Below are 15,486 nucleotides of genomic sequence, written 5' to 3'. Positions count from 1 at the left end.
TAGAACATACATAACTTGTCTGTGAGTTCTATACTGCTTAAGTTTAGTCACAGCTATTGGTCACATACAAAAACTATTTGTTCATCTTTGTACTGGGTTTCATAGTGTTTTATTTTCTAAAAGCCCACACCTTAGGTTATGAATGTAGTTTTCAATCCTGTTCAAAATTAGAGGTCTCTGACCTTGTAGCCATCAGGACTGCTAATGTGAGGATATAATTGGGTATTACTGGTAGAGAAGAGATGAAGAGAAGAAAAAGGAGTGGAAGAAGGCAGAAAGAGAAAGAGAAGTCAGGAAAGTTGCCAGGAGGAAAAAGTAAAGAGTAGATGGGGGAAGGAAGTATTATGCAGGGCAAGAGACACAGACATAATCCAGCTGGGATACCAGGCTTTCATTAGGATTCTCCCCCATGTTCATTCACCTTTTATCCCCCACCCACTCTCTCCCAAAGTCCACACTTACAAGGATATCTGTTCATGTATTGCTAGTATTACATACCATATTTTCCATCTAGGTCATTTTTATAAATTGTAAACTGTACCCCCTGTGTAAAACAGAATCTACTATTTCCCCAGCTACTGACAACTATATTTTATGTACTCTTTCCTGCTTATATTTTGTCCTTTATTTATTTTCCACCCCTTCTTTCTGACAACCAATAAAATGGCAGTTTCTTGAGAGTTGCAAGTTGAGCCTTCATGCCCCCTTTTAATACAGATAACTTTTAACTTACCTGGCCCATCTTTGTTTAATTTGTTTCCAATAATTTTGTTTATTTTTTTATTTACTGATTCTTAGAGAGGGGAAGGGAGAGAGAAAGAGAGGGAGAGAAATATCAATGTGCGGTTGCCTCTCATGTTCCCCCTAATGGGGACCTGGCCTGTAACACAAGCACGTGCCCTGACTGGGAATTGAACTAGCGACCCTTTGGTTTTGCAGGCTGGCACTCAATCCATTGAGTCACACCAGCCAGGGCAATTATTTGTAATTTTACGACATGAATGTAGTTCACAAAAAACTCAGAAGAATAAAAAAGTGGTCATTTAGGTAGATAGGACATGATATGATTTTAGCTTCCACCCTTGAATGAGTGGGAAAGAACAACAAAATCAGGCAAGAAATATATGGATTTTTAATGGAAGTAAGGGTGAACTTTAAAATTGTTTTGGACTGTGCTCACTTTGGCAGCATGTGTATTAAAATTGGAACAATACAAAGAAGATTAGCATGGCCCCTGTGCAAGGATGACACACAAAATCGTGAAGTGTTCTATGTTTAAAAATAAATAAAATAGCCCTGGCTGGTGTAGCTCAGTGGATTGAGTGCAGGCCTGTGAAGCAAAGGATCGCGGTTCGATTCCCAGTCAGGGCATATGCCTGGGTTGCAGGCCAGTTCCCAGTGGGGGACACATGAGAGACAACCACACATTGATATTTCTCTCCCTCTCTCCTTCTCTTCCCTTCTCTCTGAAAATAAATAAATAAAATATTAAAAAATAAATAAATAAGGTTTGGATTTAGGTTTAAAAAAACATATAAAACTAATAGTGGTTATCTTTAGAAGAATAGTGACTGACAGATGGCAAGAGTGGAGCCCTGAGACACTGACAATGTTCTGGCTCTTGATCTGGGTAGTAGTGACATGGGTGTGCTTACTTTGTGAAAATTTATCTAACTGTGGATTTATAATTTATGTATTTTTATGAATTTAATCTTAAATAAAAATGTTATTTTAAAAGAAGTGTTTGGGGCTCCTCATAGAGTATAACAATAGTAATGTAAATTAAAGCCAGATCCTTTACTCTCAGAAAGGCATTTTGACTGTTCTTTACATGTTTATGAACAAAGTCAAATCCATAAATAATGACCCATAATGAAGTGAGATTAATCTGAGCAGTTCTTCTGAGATTTTGGAGAATAGCCTAAGGCACTGTAATAAGGAAATCAGGTCACTTTTTTTTCTTTGGAGACTAAACTAAGCTCAATACACCCCGAGATCGTCACCAGGGCCTTGAATTAATTCTTGTTCAGAAGAGAGGAAGAATACTATGGTGGGATTAAGTGTGTAGATTCCAAGCCCAATAGTTGCTTTTTACAGTTTGGCTCCTCCATTTACTCGCTGTGTATATCAGTTTCCCCAGTATGTAAAATGGGAATAACAGTAGCGTCAACCTCATTGGACTATTGTGGTAACAAAATGAGCCAGTACATAGGAAGTGTTTATAACAGTGCTTGGAATGTAGTAGAAGCTATTAAAATACTAACTTTTATCATAAATTCTAGGCTTCCCTGCTTTTAAAAACATCATCCCATACAGTGAGGGACCCTTATTATTTAGCAGAATTAAGACTCAATTCTGTTGTCCAAGCTATAATTTATTACAGGGAAAGGCTAGTTAAAATGTTAGCAAAGGGCTAGAAAACTTCACATGGAACAGTAGAAACAGATTCATGTGAATCATGCAAGCCAAAGAGCATTTGAATATTTGTACTGGAAGGAATTAACATAATAATAAAAGTAACAATAACTACTTAATTGTGATAATAATTTGTATATCGGTTCTTACCTCCCCTTGACTATTTAAAAACTTTACTTAGCAATTCTACTCTCTTCTGTGTTATAAATTTTGTCCTCCATTGGATCATTTTCCATTAACAAACATGCTCTCATTTCATGTATCTCCAAAATAAACAAAAATTCCTTGATCCCACATTTTCATCCAGCCTTTACCTTTACTGTCATTAACAGCAAAACTCCTCAAAGGAGATGTGTAGCCATGTTACCTCCAATTCTTCTTCCATATTGTGGCTTGAATCCACTTCAGTCAAACTTTCTTGTCACCATTCTACTAAAATGGCTCCTGTCATGCTAAATCTAATGGCCAATTCTCAGTTCTCATCTTACATGACCTATATCACTGACTGTATGTCCCAATTTGCCCAGGATAGTCTTGGTTTTGCCTGTTCTCCCCACATGATTGCTAATAACATTCTCTTTCATCTCAAAAGTATCCTATTTTGCACAAGGTAAGTGATCACCCAACACTACCTATTTGACATAGTTGCTCACTGTATTTCTTGAAACATTTTCTTTCTCCTTCCTTCCTTCCTTCCTTCCTTCCTTCCTTCCTTCCTTCCTTCCTTCCTTCCTTCCTTCCTTTCCTTCCATTTATTTTCTTACTGATTTTAGAGAGAGAGAGAGGGAGACAGAGAGAGAACTGTTGTTCCACTTATTTATGCATTTACTGGTTGATTTTCATATGTGCCCTGAATGGTGGAATGAACCTACAACCTTGGTGTATCAGGACAATGCAGTAAACAACTGAGCTACTCAGCCAGGAGCCTTGAAACATTTTCTTCACTTGGGTTCTAGAATATCCTTCTCTTTTGCTTTTATTCTTACTTTACTAACCACTCCTTTAGGATCATCTCTGCTCATTTGTTAAATTCTAACCCATGTCCTTCCCTACTCCGAATCAAGATAGTTCCAAATAGCATGAAATACTGAAACACTAATTGGTAGATAAGTCTAAGTGTACCTAATTTTGGCCTCTTATTACAAAGAAACTTAAAGATAAGTTTAAATTTGTTAATGGAAACATTTTGTGCTTTGCTAGTGGAAGAATGTATGCTTCTTTTTTCCCATTTTTTAAAAATTTATTTAATTATTGTTCAAGTACAGTTTTCTGTCCCCCACTCTCATCCCAGTCCTCCTCCCCATGCTCCTCACCTCCCTCCCATTTCCACCCCCCTTAGTTGTTCTCCATATGTCCTTTATACTAGTTGCTGTGAATCCTTCCCCCTTTCCCCTGAAATTCTCTCCCCTCTCCCCTCCGGTCCCTGTCAGCCTGTTCTGATTTCAGTGTCTTTAGTCATATTTTGCTTGCTTGTTTGTTTTGTTGTTTAGCTTCCTGTTAAAGGTGAGATCATATGGTATTTGTCTTTCACTGCCTGGCTTATTTCACTTAGCATAATGCTTCCCAGTTCGATCCATGCTATTGCAAAGGGTAGGAGCTCCTTCTCTTTCTTTCTGCTGCATAGAATTCCATTGTGTAAATGTACCATAATTTTTTTGATCCGTTCATTTACTGACGGGCACCTAGGTTGCTTCCAACTCTTGGCTACTGTAAATTGTGCTGCTATGAACATTGGGGTGCATAGGTTCTTTTGGATTGGTGTTTTAGGGTTCTTAGGATATAATCTCAGCATCTCAGCAGTGGAATGGCTGGGTCAAAAGGCAGGTTCACTTCTAGTTTTCTGAGAAAATTCCATACTGTTTTCCATAGTGGTTGTACCAGGGTGCAATCCCACCAACAGTGAACTAGGGTCCCCTTTTCCCCACACCCTCTCCAACATTTGTTGTTTGTTGCTTTGTTTATGATGGCCATTCTGACCGGTGTAAAGTGGTATCTCATTGTGGTTTTAATTTGCATCTCTCTGATAGCTAGCAATATGGAGCATCTTTTCATGTGTCTCTGGATCCTCTGTATGTCCTCCTTGGAGAAGTGTCTGTTCGAGTCCTTTGCCCATTTTTTAATTGTGTTGCTTGTCTTCTTAGAGTGGAGTCGAGTAAGTTCTTTGTATATTTTGGAGATTAAACCTTTGTCTGAGGTATCATTGGCAAATATGTTTTCCCAAAAAGTTGGTTGTCTTTTTATCTTAATACTGTTTTCTTTAGCTGCAGAGAAGCTTTTAATTTGTATGAGATCCCATTTGTTTATTCTTTCCTTTATTTTCCTTGCTCTAGGGGGCATATCAGTAAAAATGTTGCTGTGTGAAATATCTGATATTTTCTTATTAATGTTCTCCTCTAGAACTTTAATGGTTTCACGGCTTATATTTAAGCCTTTTATCCACCTTGAATTTATTTTGGTGTATGATGTAAGTTTGTGCTCGAGTTTCATTTTTTTGCAGGTAGCTGTCCATTTCTCCCAACCCCATTTGTTGAAGAGGCTATTTTTACTCCATTTTATGTCATTGCCCCCTTTGTCAAATATTAATTGACTGTAGAGAGTTGGGTTTATTTCTGGGTTCTCTGTTCTGTTCCATTGGTCTATCTGCCTGGTTTTATGCCAGTACCAGGCTGTTTTGATTATAGTGGCCTTGTAATACAGTTTGATATCATGGAAAATCCTATATACTCTACCAAAAAACTGCTGGAACTAATAAATGAATTTGGCGAAACAGCGAGATACAAAGTCAATATCCAGAAATCAAAGACATTTTTGTATACTAACAATGAATCAGCAGAAGCAGAAATCAAGAAAAAAAAATCCCATTCGATATAGCAAAAACAAAAATAAAATATCTGGGAATAAACCTAACCAAGGAGGTAAAAGACCTGTATGCAGAAAACTACACAACACTGAAGACAGAAATCAAGGAAGACACAAACAAATGGAAACATATACCGTGTTCATGGATTGGAAGAATTAACATCATCAAAATGTCCATACTACCCAAAGCAATTTACAGATTCAATGAAATACCTATTAAAGTACCAATGGCATATTTCACAGACATAGAACAAACACTTCAAAAATTTTTATGGAACCATAAAAGACCCCGAATAGCAGCTGCAATGTTGAGAAAGAAGAAAAAAGTAGGAGGGACCACAAAACCTGAATGTATGCTTCTAAAAGTTATAAAATAGATTCATAAATGTACCAATCTGATTACTTACATTTCAGTTGTCAGTAAATATTAAGGTTCTGAGGATTATAAATTCTAATTAATATGGAAGGAAATGATGTGTGTTTTCAGTGAAGGAAGTTATAACATATAGAAATAGTTATAAGGTACAGTTTTGAAGGATTTAAACAAAATTGGTTTGTCATCATATAAGGCTGTTTATTTCTGAATGAGTAAGAAGAGACAAACTAAGAGGGACTAGGAAAGTTGTAGAAGGTTTGTGGAAAAGGAATCCTGAGAAAGGAAATGGTTACCTATTGTGAGGCTGAATAAAATTAAAATAAATTGAATAAAGTAAGTTAATTTAAGTACTTAAAGTAAATTAATACAAAATTACAGTTTGGTTCTCTTTCACACCGTCAAAAGGACAAAGTTTTCCTATATTGTTCTGATTCAGATAAGATATGTGAAGTTTTCTACTTAGAAAGGATTATATATTATAGTGAAATTGTTTTTATGTATTTTACATTGTCTTTTATTTTTGTTTTACACTGTCTTAATCAGGTACTTGATTACTCAAGAAATGAGTCTTCTCAATTTTAAAAAGTAAGGTTTTGCTAGTAGTAGGTAACCTGTATTTACATTTGACATCTTTTACTTTGAGTAATTGGGTAATTTAATATTGTTTCATAATGATATATAATCCTTTTGGGCAAACATGTTTGACAAAATTCCCAGGGTTCAGGGTGTAAAAGGAGACTTTTGTTAATCTGGAAATGACTTTAGGTTATCCCACTGGGCCCCTGGAATGTCTCAAAGATTTGTTCTGCCTTTCTTTTTAAAAGAGAAAATTTTAAATTAAGTACATTTGATATACTAAAATGACATAGGAAGCTTTGTCAAATAAAGAAATGATAGTCTTTTATTTGTGTGGATATACCCTTATTACTAAAAATAAATTCTCAAGAGATAATAATCTCCAAGATTTTGCAATTCTAGTTAGTTTCTTAAAATGTTATGTTGCAGATAAAAGCAAATTTTTTTCTCAATTTCATTATAATCAGATCTATAGCTATGCTGTTTTAAGTTCTTGTCATTTACAGACAGTCATTATTTTACCTTAATAATTTTACATATAAATATGTTTTCATCTTCAGAAAGTTAGAGAGAACTTTGACTTATTCCAAAATCAGATCTCTGAGAATAAACTTTTGGATCACACCCTTAAAGTGCATAAAGATTTATAGAACTCTAAAGAATAACTGTATTCATAAAATGCTGGCAAGTGATCAAGATAAACCAGAACTGATTATATAACACTGAGTGAACTTAGGATGATTATAAATTTTTATAAAATTTTGTCTAAAATATTGCTATTTTTTAATCTTTTATTTTCCAGATAAGAGGAAACTTGTTTCTCCTAAATTATCTACAACTTAGCAATTTGGTAAATTATATGCCTTTGTAAAAAGAATTGCAAGAATAATTTTTTTCTCCCTACTTGATCCCTCCAGAATTCAAAAACTCTTAATGGGTATTTTTATTTTCATGGCAATGTGATTATTTGCACAAGTTCACTAAAAGTCCATTCTCCTTGTAACAGGACATAATTGGAAACTGGTTTTCATTATCAAGGCTTTGACTGGAATGTCATGTTTGTGAGAGAAATGTGTAGAATCAGATATGACCAGGCAGCTTTAAGGAATTAAGATTAACTTATAAAGCCAATAAAAACCCTTGGAAATCTTGGCTTGTTAGTTTGCTTACATGGTTCCCAGCAGCCTTACCATGTGAATAAAAAAATCTTACTTCTTGCCTTGGCTGGTGTAGCTTAGTGGATTGAGTGCCAGCCTCTGAACCAAAGGGTTGCTGGTTCAATTCCCAGTCAGGGCACATGCCTGGGTTGCAGATTAGTTCCCCAGTAGGGGGTGCACGTGAGGCAACCACACATTGATGTTTTTCTCTCTCGCTGTTTCTCCTTCCTTTCCTCTCTCTCTAAAAGTAAAAATAAATAAAATCTTTTTAAAATTTTCACTTCTTGACATGTGCAGATATTTTGAGGACCTCAGGAAAAGAGGAACTTAACCAAAACTTATAGGTATGGCAGGCAACATCTAGTCGTACGTCCTTGCCTTGCCTTTTCTGGCCTTGAGAAGCCTTTTAATTTCAATTTGAAGATTCCTTATGAAAGATTCCAGCTAAGTACATTTAAAAGTGCATAAATAGTAAATTAATATTCTTGTGCGACTTACAGAAGTAATTAGGCCATTTATTGAAGCTAGACTTAGTTTGCAAATAAATTAGTCTTAATTTGGCTGTCTTTGATAAAAAATAGGAGTGACTAGAAAGAGGAAAATTATATTTCAGTAGAAATTGTAATATACCTTTGTAGATACTACGTTCTAGTGCTGTTACTGTCTTTTGTTTTTCTTTCTACTTGCAAACTGGACTGGATCTTGAATTCTTTTAGTTTTCTCCAGTATCTGCCTATAGCTCTCCAAATACATTTCCAATTTTTCTGCCTTCCTTTTAGTGAGAATCATTGACAGCTAAAATTGCCTTTTTCCAAAGTCATGCAAGCTAAAGATGTGCAACTTGTTATAAAATTCAGATTCTCCCCAAGAGCTTGTGCTTAAACCATATCAAAGTTTACCTGAGCACCTGATGACATCATCATGGACATTTCAAACAACAGATGCTTCCAGCCTTACATCTAGAAACTTTGGCTGACAGCCCTACAAATTCAAAAGCTGGTTTATATTTTGCTCTGATCATTAGCCTTTGTTTTTATTTATAGGGAAGCATTACATTGATGATCCTTATCATGGTATGTTATGTAACTTTTAGAGGACATATGTCTTAGACTAAATATTTCATCTTATAGGGCTAAAAGCAGGACTCCTAGGAAAAAGAGCAAATAATATAGGAGTAGAGTATTCATCGTAAACCTGGAACTAGAGAATATTTTCAATTGAATGTAAGAGGGTTTCCTCTCTCTAATCTTGATCTCTGCCCCTTTTCAACAGGAGACTTCCAGAGCAGTTTTCATCTCCTCTCTCTCAAGACTTAGGTATAAACAAAAGAAAGGGAGGAATTAAAACCAAGGGTCCTTATGATTTTGATATCTCTCTCCTTCTCTCTCTCCCTCTCTCTCTCTCTCTCTCTCTCTCTCTCTTCTTATCCCCCTCATAGACCGAGCCTTTCCTCCAGATAACCAGCAACCCCTGAAAAACATTAGCCTGAACCCAACTAATGGTCATAGGGTTTGGGACTCTGGCAGGCTACAGAGAATACTTTGACCTAAGTTTTGCTTCAGTTCCTAGGCCCTAAGGTGGAACAATCCCCTGGAAACACTCTCCTGAGACCAAAAAGAGGGACACCAAAAAAGACCTCAGAGTTCTCTTCAAAACTGGATGAAACCATCCCTGACCTTTTTCTCACCTCTGACCATTCAGCTCCTAGCATGACTACAATCTGCTAACACACAGGTCTGGTGATTTTTGCCCTCTGGAACCTACATGTCGTTGGGGCATTTGGGCTTTTGAGTATCAGCTTCCCATTCTCCTGGACTGTGCCACTCATCAGTAAAATATCCAATATCTCTCCAATATAATTATTGCTGTCTAGACTTTCATTTTGCTAGCACCAGTTGAAAAAACTCTTTCTGTTTTATAACATCACCAAACCACTGATTAGGAATGTCAGAGATCACTAAGCAAGATAAATACCTAAACCCTTACCCCTAAGTTTATTATATTCAAACTGCAGAAAACCAAAGACAAATAGAACCCCTTGAAAGAAGCTGGTGGGGTAGGGGGACAAATATATTACACTAACTAAATGGAGATGTTGATGAATCAGACTAAAGTTAGAGAAAAGTAGTTGGACTTGGTATAGATTTTGAAGATAAAGCTGACATAATTTCCTGATGCATTGGAAATGGAATGTAAGAATAATGAAGGTGAAGAGCAAGACACATTCATGGCCATTAGAATTAGACAAAGCGGGAATTCTTCTTAAACTTAGCCATCCCCTTCAACCATTACCTTAATGGGGTTTCATCTATGTTTTTGTTTATTTCCCAAAATTGCCCTTGTAGTATAGCAACTTTGAAACATAAACTGATAATTAAGGAAAAAACAAACACTGCAAATGCTTTTATACAAAAACATAATAAAGCAACTGCTGGTCAAGATGGAGGCATAGGTAGGTATGCTTGGCTTCCTCGAACAACCAAAGGAAGGATAACAACCAATTTAAAAACAAAAAATAGCCAGGACTGCCAGAAAACCAAACTGCATGAAAGTCCAACAATGAAGGAGTTAAAGAAGAAACATTCATCCAGACAGGTAGGAGGGGCAGAGATAGGCAGCTAGGGTGGAAAGGATGCAGGACCTGTGGCAAAGCGGAGGCTGGCACACTGGACAGGCAAGATGGTGGCTGGCAGACCAGGCAGTCCCACATTTGCATGTGGGTAAAAACCAGGAGGAATAACTGGCAAGCAAGCAATTCCAGCCCAGTGAACACTGTGCAACCCACGGCTTGAGCACCAGAAAATAAAGCCTCATAACCTCTGGCTGTGAAAACCTGTGGGGGTTGTGGCAGTGAAAGAAACAGCCACTCTCTCAGGGGCATCCATTTAAGGGTCACATGGGGTCCTAGAACATACAGAAACCCATCCACCCGGGAATGAGAACCAGAAGGGCACAATTTTCTTGTGGGTAGAGGGGGTAAGTGACTGAAAGAAAGCCTGCCAAGAGCTGAGCAAGTGGCATTGTTCCCTCTCTGACCCCTCCCCAATTGACAGTGCCACAACACAGAAGAGTAGGTTGTCCCCCACCCCCAGCAAATACCTAAGGCTCAGCCTCTTACAATGTAACAGGAACATGGAGACAAATAAATATGGCCCAAATGAAATAACAGATCAAAAGTCAAGAAAAAGAACTAAGTGACAAGAAAATAGCCAACCTATCAGATGTAGAATTCAAAACACTGGTAATCAGGATGCTCACAGAAATGATCGACTACTGACACAAAACAGACGAAATGAAGGCTATGCAAAATGAAATAAAGAAAAATATACAGGGAACCAACAGTGAAGGGAAAGAAACTGGGACTCAAATCAATGATTTGGAACAAAAGGAAGAAATAAACATTCAACTGGAACAGAATGAAGAAACAAGAATTTAAAAAAAAAAAAGGAGAAGCTTAGGAACCTCGGGGACAACTTCAAACATTCCAACATCTGAATCATAGGGGTGCCAGAAGGAAAAGAGAAAGAGCAAGGAATTAAAAACTTATTTGAAAAAATAATGAAAGAAAACTTTCCTAATTTGGCAAAAGGAAGTAGACACGCAAGTCCAGGAAGCACAGTGAGTCCCAAACAAGTTGGACCCAAAGAGGATCACACCCAGACACATCATAATTAAAATGCCAAAGGTTAAAGATAAAGAGAGAATCTTAAAAGCAGCAAGAGAAAAGATGAGAATTACCTACAAAAGAGTTCTTATAAGACTATCAGCTGATTTCTCAAAAGAAACCTTACAAGCAAGAAGGGGCTGGCAAGAAAGATTCAAAGTGATGAAAAGCAAGGACCTATATCCAAGATGACACTATCTGGCAAAGTTATTATTTATAATGGGAAGGCAGATAAAGTGCTTCCCACATAATGTCAAGTTAAAGGAGTTCATCATCACTAAGCCCTTATTATATGAAATGTTAAAGGGACTTATCTAAGAAGAAGATCAAAATTATGAACAATAAAACTACAAACTCACAACTATTAACAACTGAACCTAGCCCTGGCTAGTGTAGCTCAGTGGATTGAGTACGGGCCTGCGAACCAGAGGATTGTGGTTTGATTCCCAGTCAGGGCACATGCCTTGGTTGCAGGCCAGTTCCCAGCAGGGGACACATGAGACAACTATGCATTGATATTTCTCTCCCTCTCTCCTTCCCTTCCCCTCTAAAGATAAATAAATAAATAATAAATAATAAATAAAAAACTGAACCTAAACCAAAAACGAAAACAAACAAAAACTAACCCAGTTAATAAGCAAAACAAAATAAGTAAATAAAATATAAAATTAAATCAACCCTGTTAATAAGCAAAAAAGAAAAGAGATACACAAACAAACTAAGCAAGTAACTAGAACAGAAACAGAATCACAGAAATGGAGATCACATGGAGAGTTAGCCCAGAGGGAGAGGGGAGAGAATTGGGGTAAAAGTACAGGGAATAAGAAGCATAATTGGCAGGGACAAAATAGACAGGGGGAGATTAAGAGTAGTATTAGAAATGTAGAAGCCAAAGAACTTATATGTACGACCCATGGACATGAACTAAGGGAGGGATGCTGGCGGGAATGAGGGTACCAGGTGGAGGGGGACAAAAAGGAGAAAAGAATGAAACAACTGTTAATACCACAATTAATAAAATATACTTAAAAAACATAAAGCTAATCATGTCACTGTTCTGCTTAAATTTCTTTGATGGCTCTCTGTCACTTGGTAACGCTAAACTCCTTAGCAAAGCTGTACCAAATTCTTTTTTTCTCTTTTCTTAATATATTTTATTGATTATACCATTACAGCCATTCTATTCCCCCCTTCATTCCCCTCCACCCTGCACACCCCTCCCCCACCATTCCCCCCTTTAGTTTATGACCACGTGTCTCAAGTTCTTTAGATTCCACATTTCCCCTACTATTCTTGCCCTCCCCCCATCTATTTTTTACCTACCATCTATGCTACTTGTTTTCTGCAACTTCTCTCCACTTCTCCTCCTTCCACTCCCCTGTTGCTAACCCTCCATGTGATCTCCATTTCTATGGTTCCACTCCTGATCTAGCTGTCCTCTTGGTTTGCTTTTGTTTTAGGTGTGGTTGTTAGTAACTGTGAGTTTGCTGTCCTTTCACTGTTCATATTTTTCATCATCTTTCTCTTATATAAGTCCCCTTAGCATTTCATATAATAAGGGCTTGGTGATGATGAACTCCTTGAACTTGACCTTACCTGAGAAGCACTTTATCTGTCCTTCCATTCTAAATGAAAGCTTTGCTGGATAGAGCAATCTTGGATGTAGGTCTTTGGATTTCATAACTTGGAATACTTCCTTCCAGCCCCTTCTTGCCTGCAATGTCTCTTTTGAGAAACCCACTGACAGTCTGATGGGAACTCGTTTGTAGGTGACTGTCCCCTTATCTCTTGCTGCTTCTAGGATTCTCTCCTTCATTTTCATCTTGGCTAATGTAATTACGATGTGCCTTGGTGTGTTCCCTCTTGGGTCCACCTTCTTTGGGACTCTCTGAGCTTCCTGGATTTCCTGGAAGTCTATTTCCTTTGCCAGACTGGGGAAGTTCCCCTCTATTATTTGTTTTCCACTCGTGGCTGTTTCTTTTCCCCTTCTGGTACCCCTATAATTCGGATGTTGGAACATTTTAAGATGTCCTGGAGGTTCCTGAGCCTCTCCTCATTTTTTTTGAGTTCTTGTAACTTTACTTTTTTCTGTTTGGTCAGTTCTTCCTTCCTTCCGGTCCACCCCCTTGATTTGAGTCCCAGTTTTCTTTCGATCTCTATTGGTTTCCTGTGCATTTCCCTTCATTTCAATTAGCTTAGCCTTCATACGTAAAACTGGGATGGCTCCTGCCCATCTCTTCACCTTCATTGATTGTTACTCTTTCCTTTATACTCTAAGCATTGAATGAGCTGCAGATCTCTAATCCTCCTTGCTTTTTGTTATCTCCTTACTTTCATAAAAACTTCTTCCACTACCTGGAACACATCCCACTCTCCTTTAAAATGAATAACTACCATTTCTCACTTGTAACTCAAGTCAGACTGTCGCTGTCTCAAAAAAGCTTTACTTCACCTTTCAGCTTAAAATGGATGTTATTTTGGCCTGCTCCTATGGCACCTTTAGTGTATCTCTAGCACAGCACTTACATTGACTTGCTTATTTATCTATCTATCATCATCTATGTGTTTCTCTCCAAAAATACTAAAATGTTTGAGAGCAGAGATTCATCTTATTCATCTTTGTTTCCTGAGAGCCTGACATAATATTTGCCTGGCACATAGAAGTAGGTGATCAATACATGTTTTATGAATGAATGCACAGCTGAATGAATGATCTTCCTGTTTTTCCAATCTAATCTCCAAATTTCTACATTCCCTTCCACTCATGTTTTCCATTTCTTATGAGTCAATTGTTTCTCTTTTTTGGTTTAATGTGTCTTAAAGGCTTCTGTCTTGATGTTTTCCATTGGTGGAAAACTTAAAGAAATGCATGTACATGTCCACATACATACACATATATAAACATATATAATTTGTAAGAAGTTTTCTGTCATTATTAATACAATTGAGTACTCATTAACTGGAGTTCATATAATTTTGGAGATTCAAGTCTGATCATAGAAGAAATACTCTGTTCCTGGTTGAAAATTATTTTATTTTATTTACTTCAGGGGTTTTCTAAAATGCATTTCAGTTTATTTTTTAATAATTCAAAGAGAATAATTTAATTTTTTCTATTTAAGGTGATATAAGTATAGCACTTGATCTATCATCATTTATAAGTACAGGACATAGGAGTAATTCAAATAATTTATTCATGCAAAAGAGTTATAGACTACTAAAGGTAATGACATAAAATAGCTTACTTCATGTAATGATAGTCATTTGGGTTGAAAAACTTCAGTAACAATTCAGATTGTTTTTAGTACCATATTTTAAAATTATTTTCCAATGGGATATGGAGGAAATTAAGATCATTAGGTCACAAAATATAAAAACCTTTTCACAAAAAAAGAAAATGAGGTTCAGAGAAGTAAATGCCTTCACTCATGTCACCCAATTTAGATTAGGGGCTAATCTAAAATCTAAACTAGTGTGTCTTTGTTCTCAGACCCGATGCTATGAAGAATACTAAAACTTGCATTTCTATAGTGCTTTAGAGTTTAAAAATTACTTTCATACATATTAACTTCTTTGATTCTCAAAACCATATTTGTAGTAAGGCAAATGTCATCCCCAATTTATAGATGAGAAAGCAGGGGTGTGGTGTGGTGAGGGAGACTGGACTCAGAGAGATTAACTAACCTCAAAGTAACATAACTTAAAAAGACTTAGAGCTGGAACTAGGATTTGAGTCTTTTGGCTCTAAATCACATACAAAATCGCAACAAACTATATCAGAATCTGAATCACCAAGTTAGTCACAAACATTAATTAGCTTTTTTATTTTACTTTTATTCTGCTTTTAAAAATATCAAATTGAAGAATTATAAAATGACAGACTTTGAAGAAATTGAGTTGATAAAGTAAAATATTCCCTGAGTCAGTCTTCCAATGCTTCAATATAAGTTTGAACTTTGATTCATGAGTCACTTTAACTATGATGAATACATTTCCTATAATGGCATATACTGGCTTTACCAAACAGGAGACTGAAACTTGTAATGAAAGTGATAAAGGCAGTCATTGGGTATTTCAACCCTTGGAGGCTTGTTCAGGTCTTGGGCATCTTATTAGGCACCTAGCCCTGTGCTAGGCATGCTGATGGCTACAAAACTTGGAAAAGACATACCTGTTGTCCCTTGAGGATTTCACACCCATGTTGGGTTATCCAAATCAGTAAGCATAAAATAATTACATAAGAAGCAAACACAAAAGTGGTATACTTTACATGTGCTGAAGGAATTCATAGAAAAGAAGATCAGTAAGGCCAGAGTACAGGAGGGTGACTCATTATACTGAGAGTAGCAGGTTAGAATAGTGGTGAAAAGTGTATACTGGACGTAGGCTGTCTAAATTTAAATCCCAGTTGTACCACTTAATTAACTGTGTGACTTGGG

At 36.8% G+C, this 15,486-nt stretch overlaps 1 non-coding gene across 1 annotated transcript; it reads left to right on the top strand.

Annotated features, from left to right (window-relative positions):
- The first annotated feature begins 1,172 nt into the window (after positions 1-1,172).
- LOC118981550 (U6 spliceosomal RNA) lies at positions 1,173-1,279 on the top strand. The gene has a single exon (XR_005065366.1). It is a non-coding gene; the product is annotated as a U6 spliceosomal RNA (small nuclear RNA).
- Positions 1,280-15,486: the final 14,207 nt, after the last annotated feature.

Source organism: Sturnira hondurensis, unplaced genomic scaffold, assembly GCF_014824575.4.
Source record: "Sturnira hondurensis isolate 20B ecotype Veracruz unplaced genomic scaffold, ASM1482457v3 Scaffold0024230, whole genome shotgun sequence".
NCBI classification, from domain to species: domain Eukaryota; kingdom Metazoa; phylum Chordata; class Mammalia; order Chiroptera; family Phyllostomidae; genus Sturnira; species Sturnira hondurensis.
This window is presented reverse-complemented; position numbering and strand designations above follow the sequence as displayed.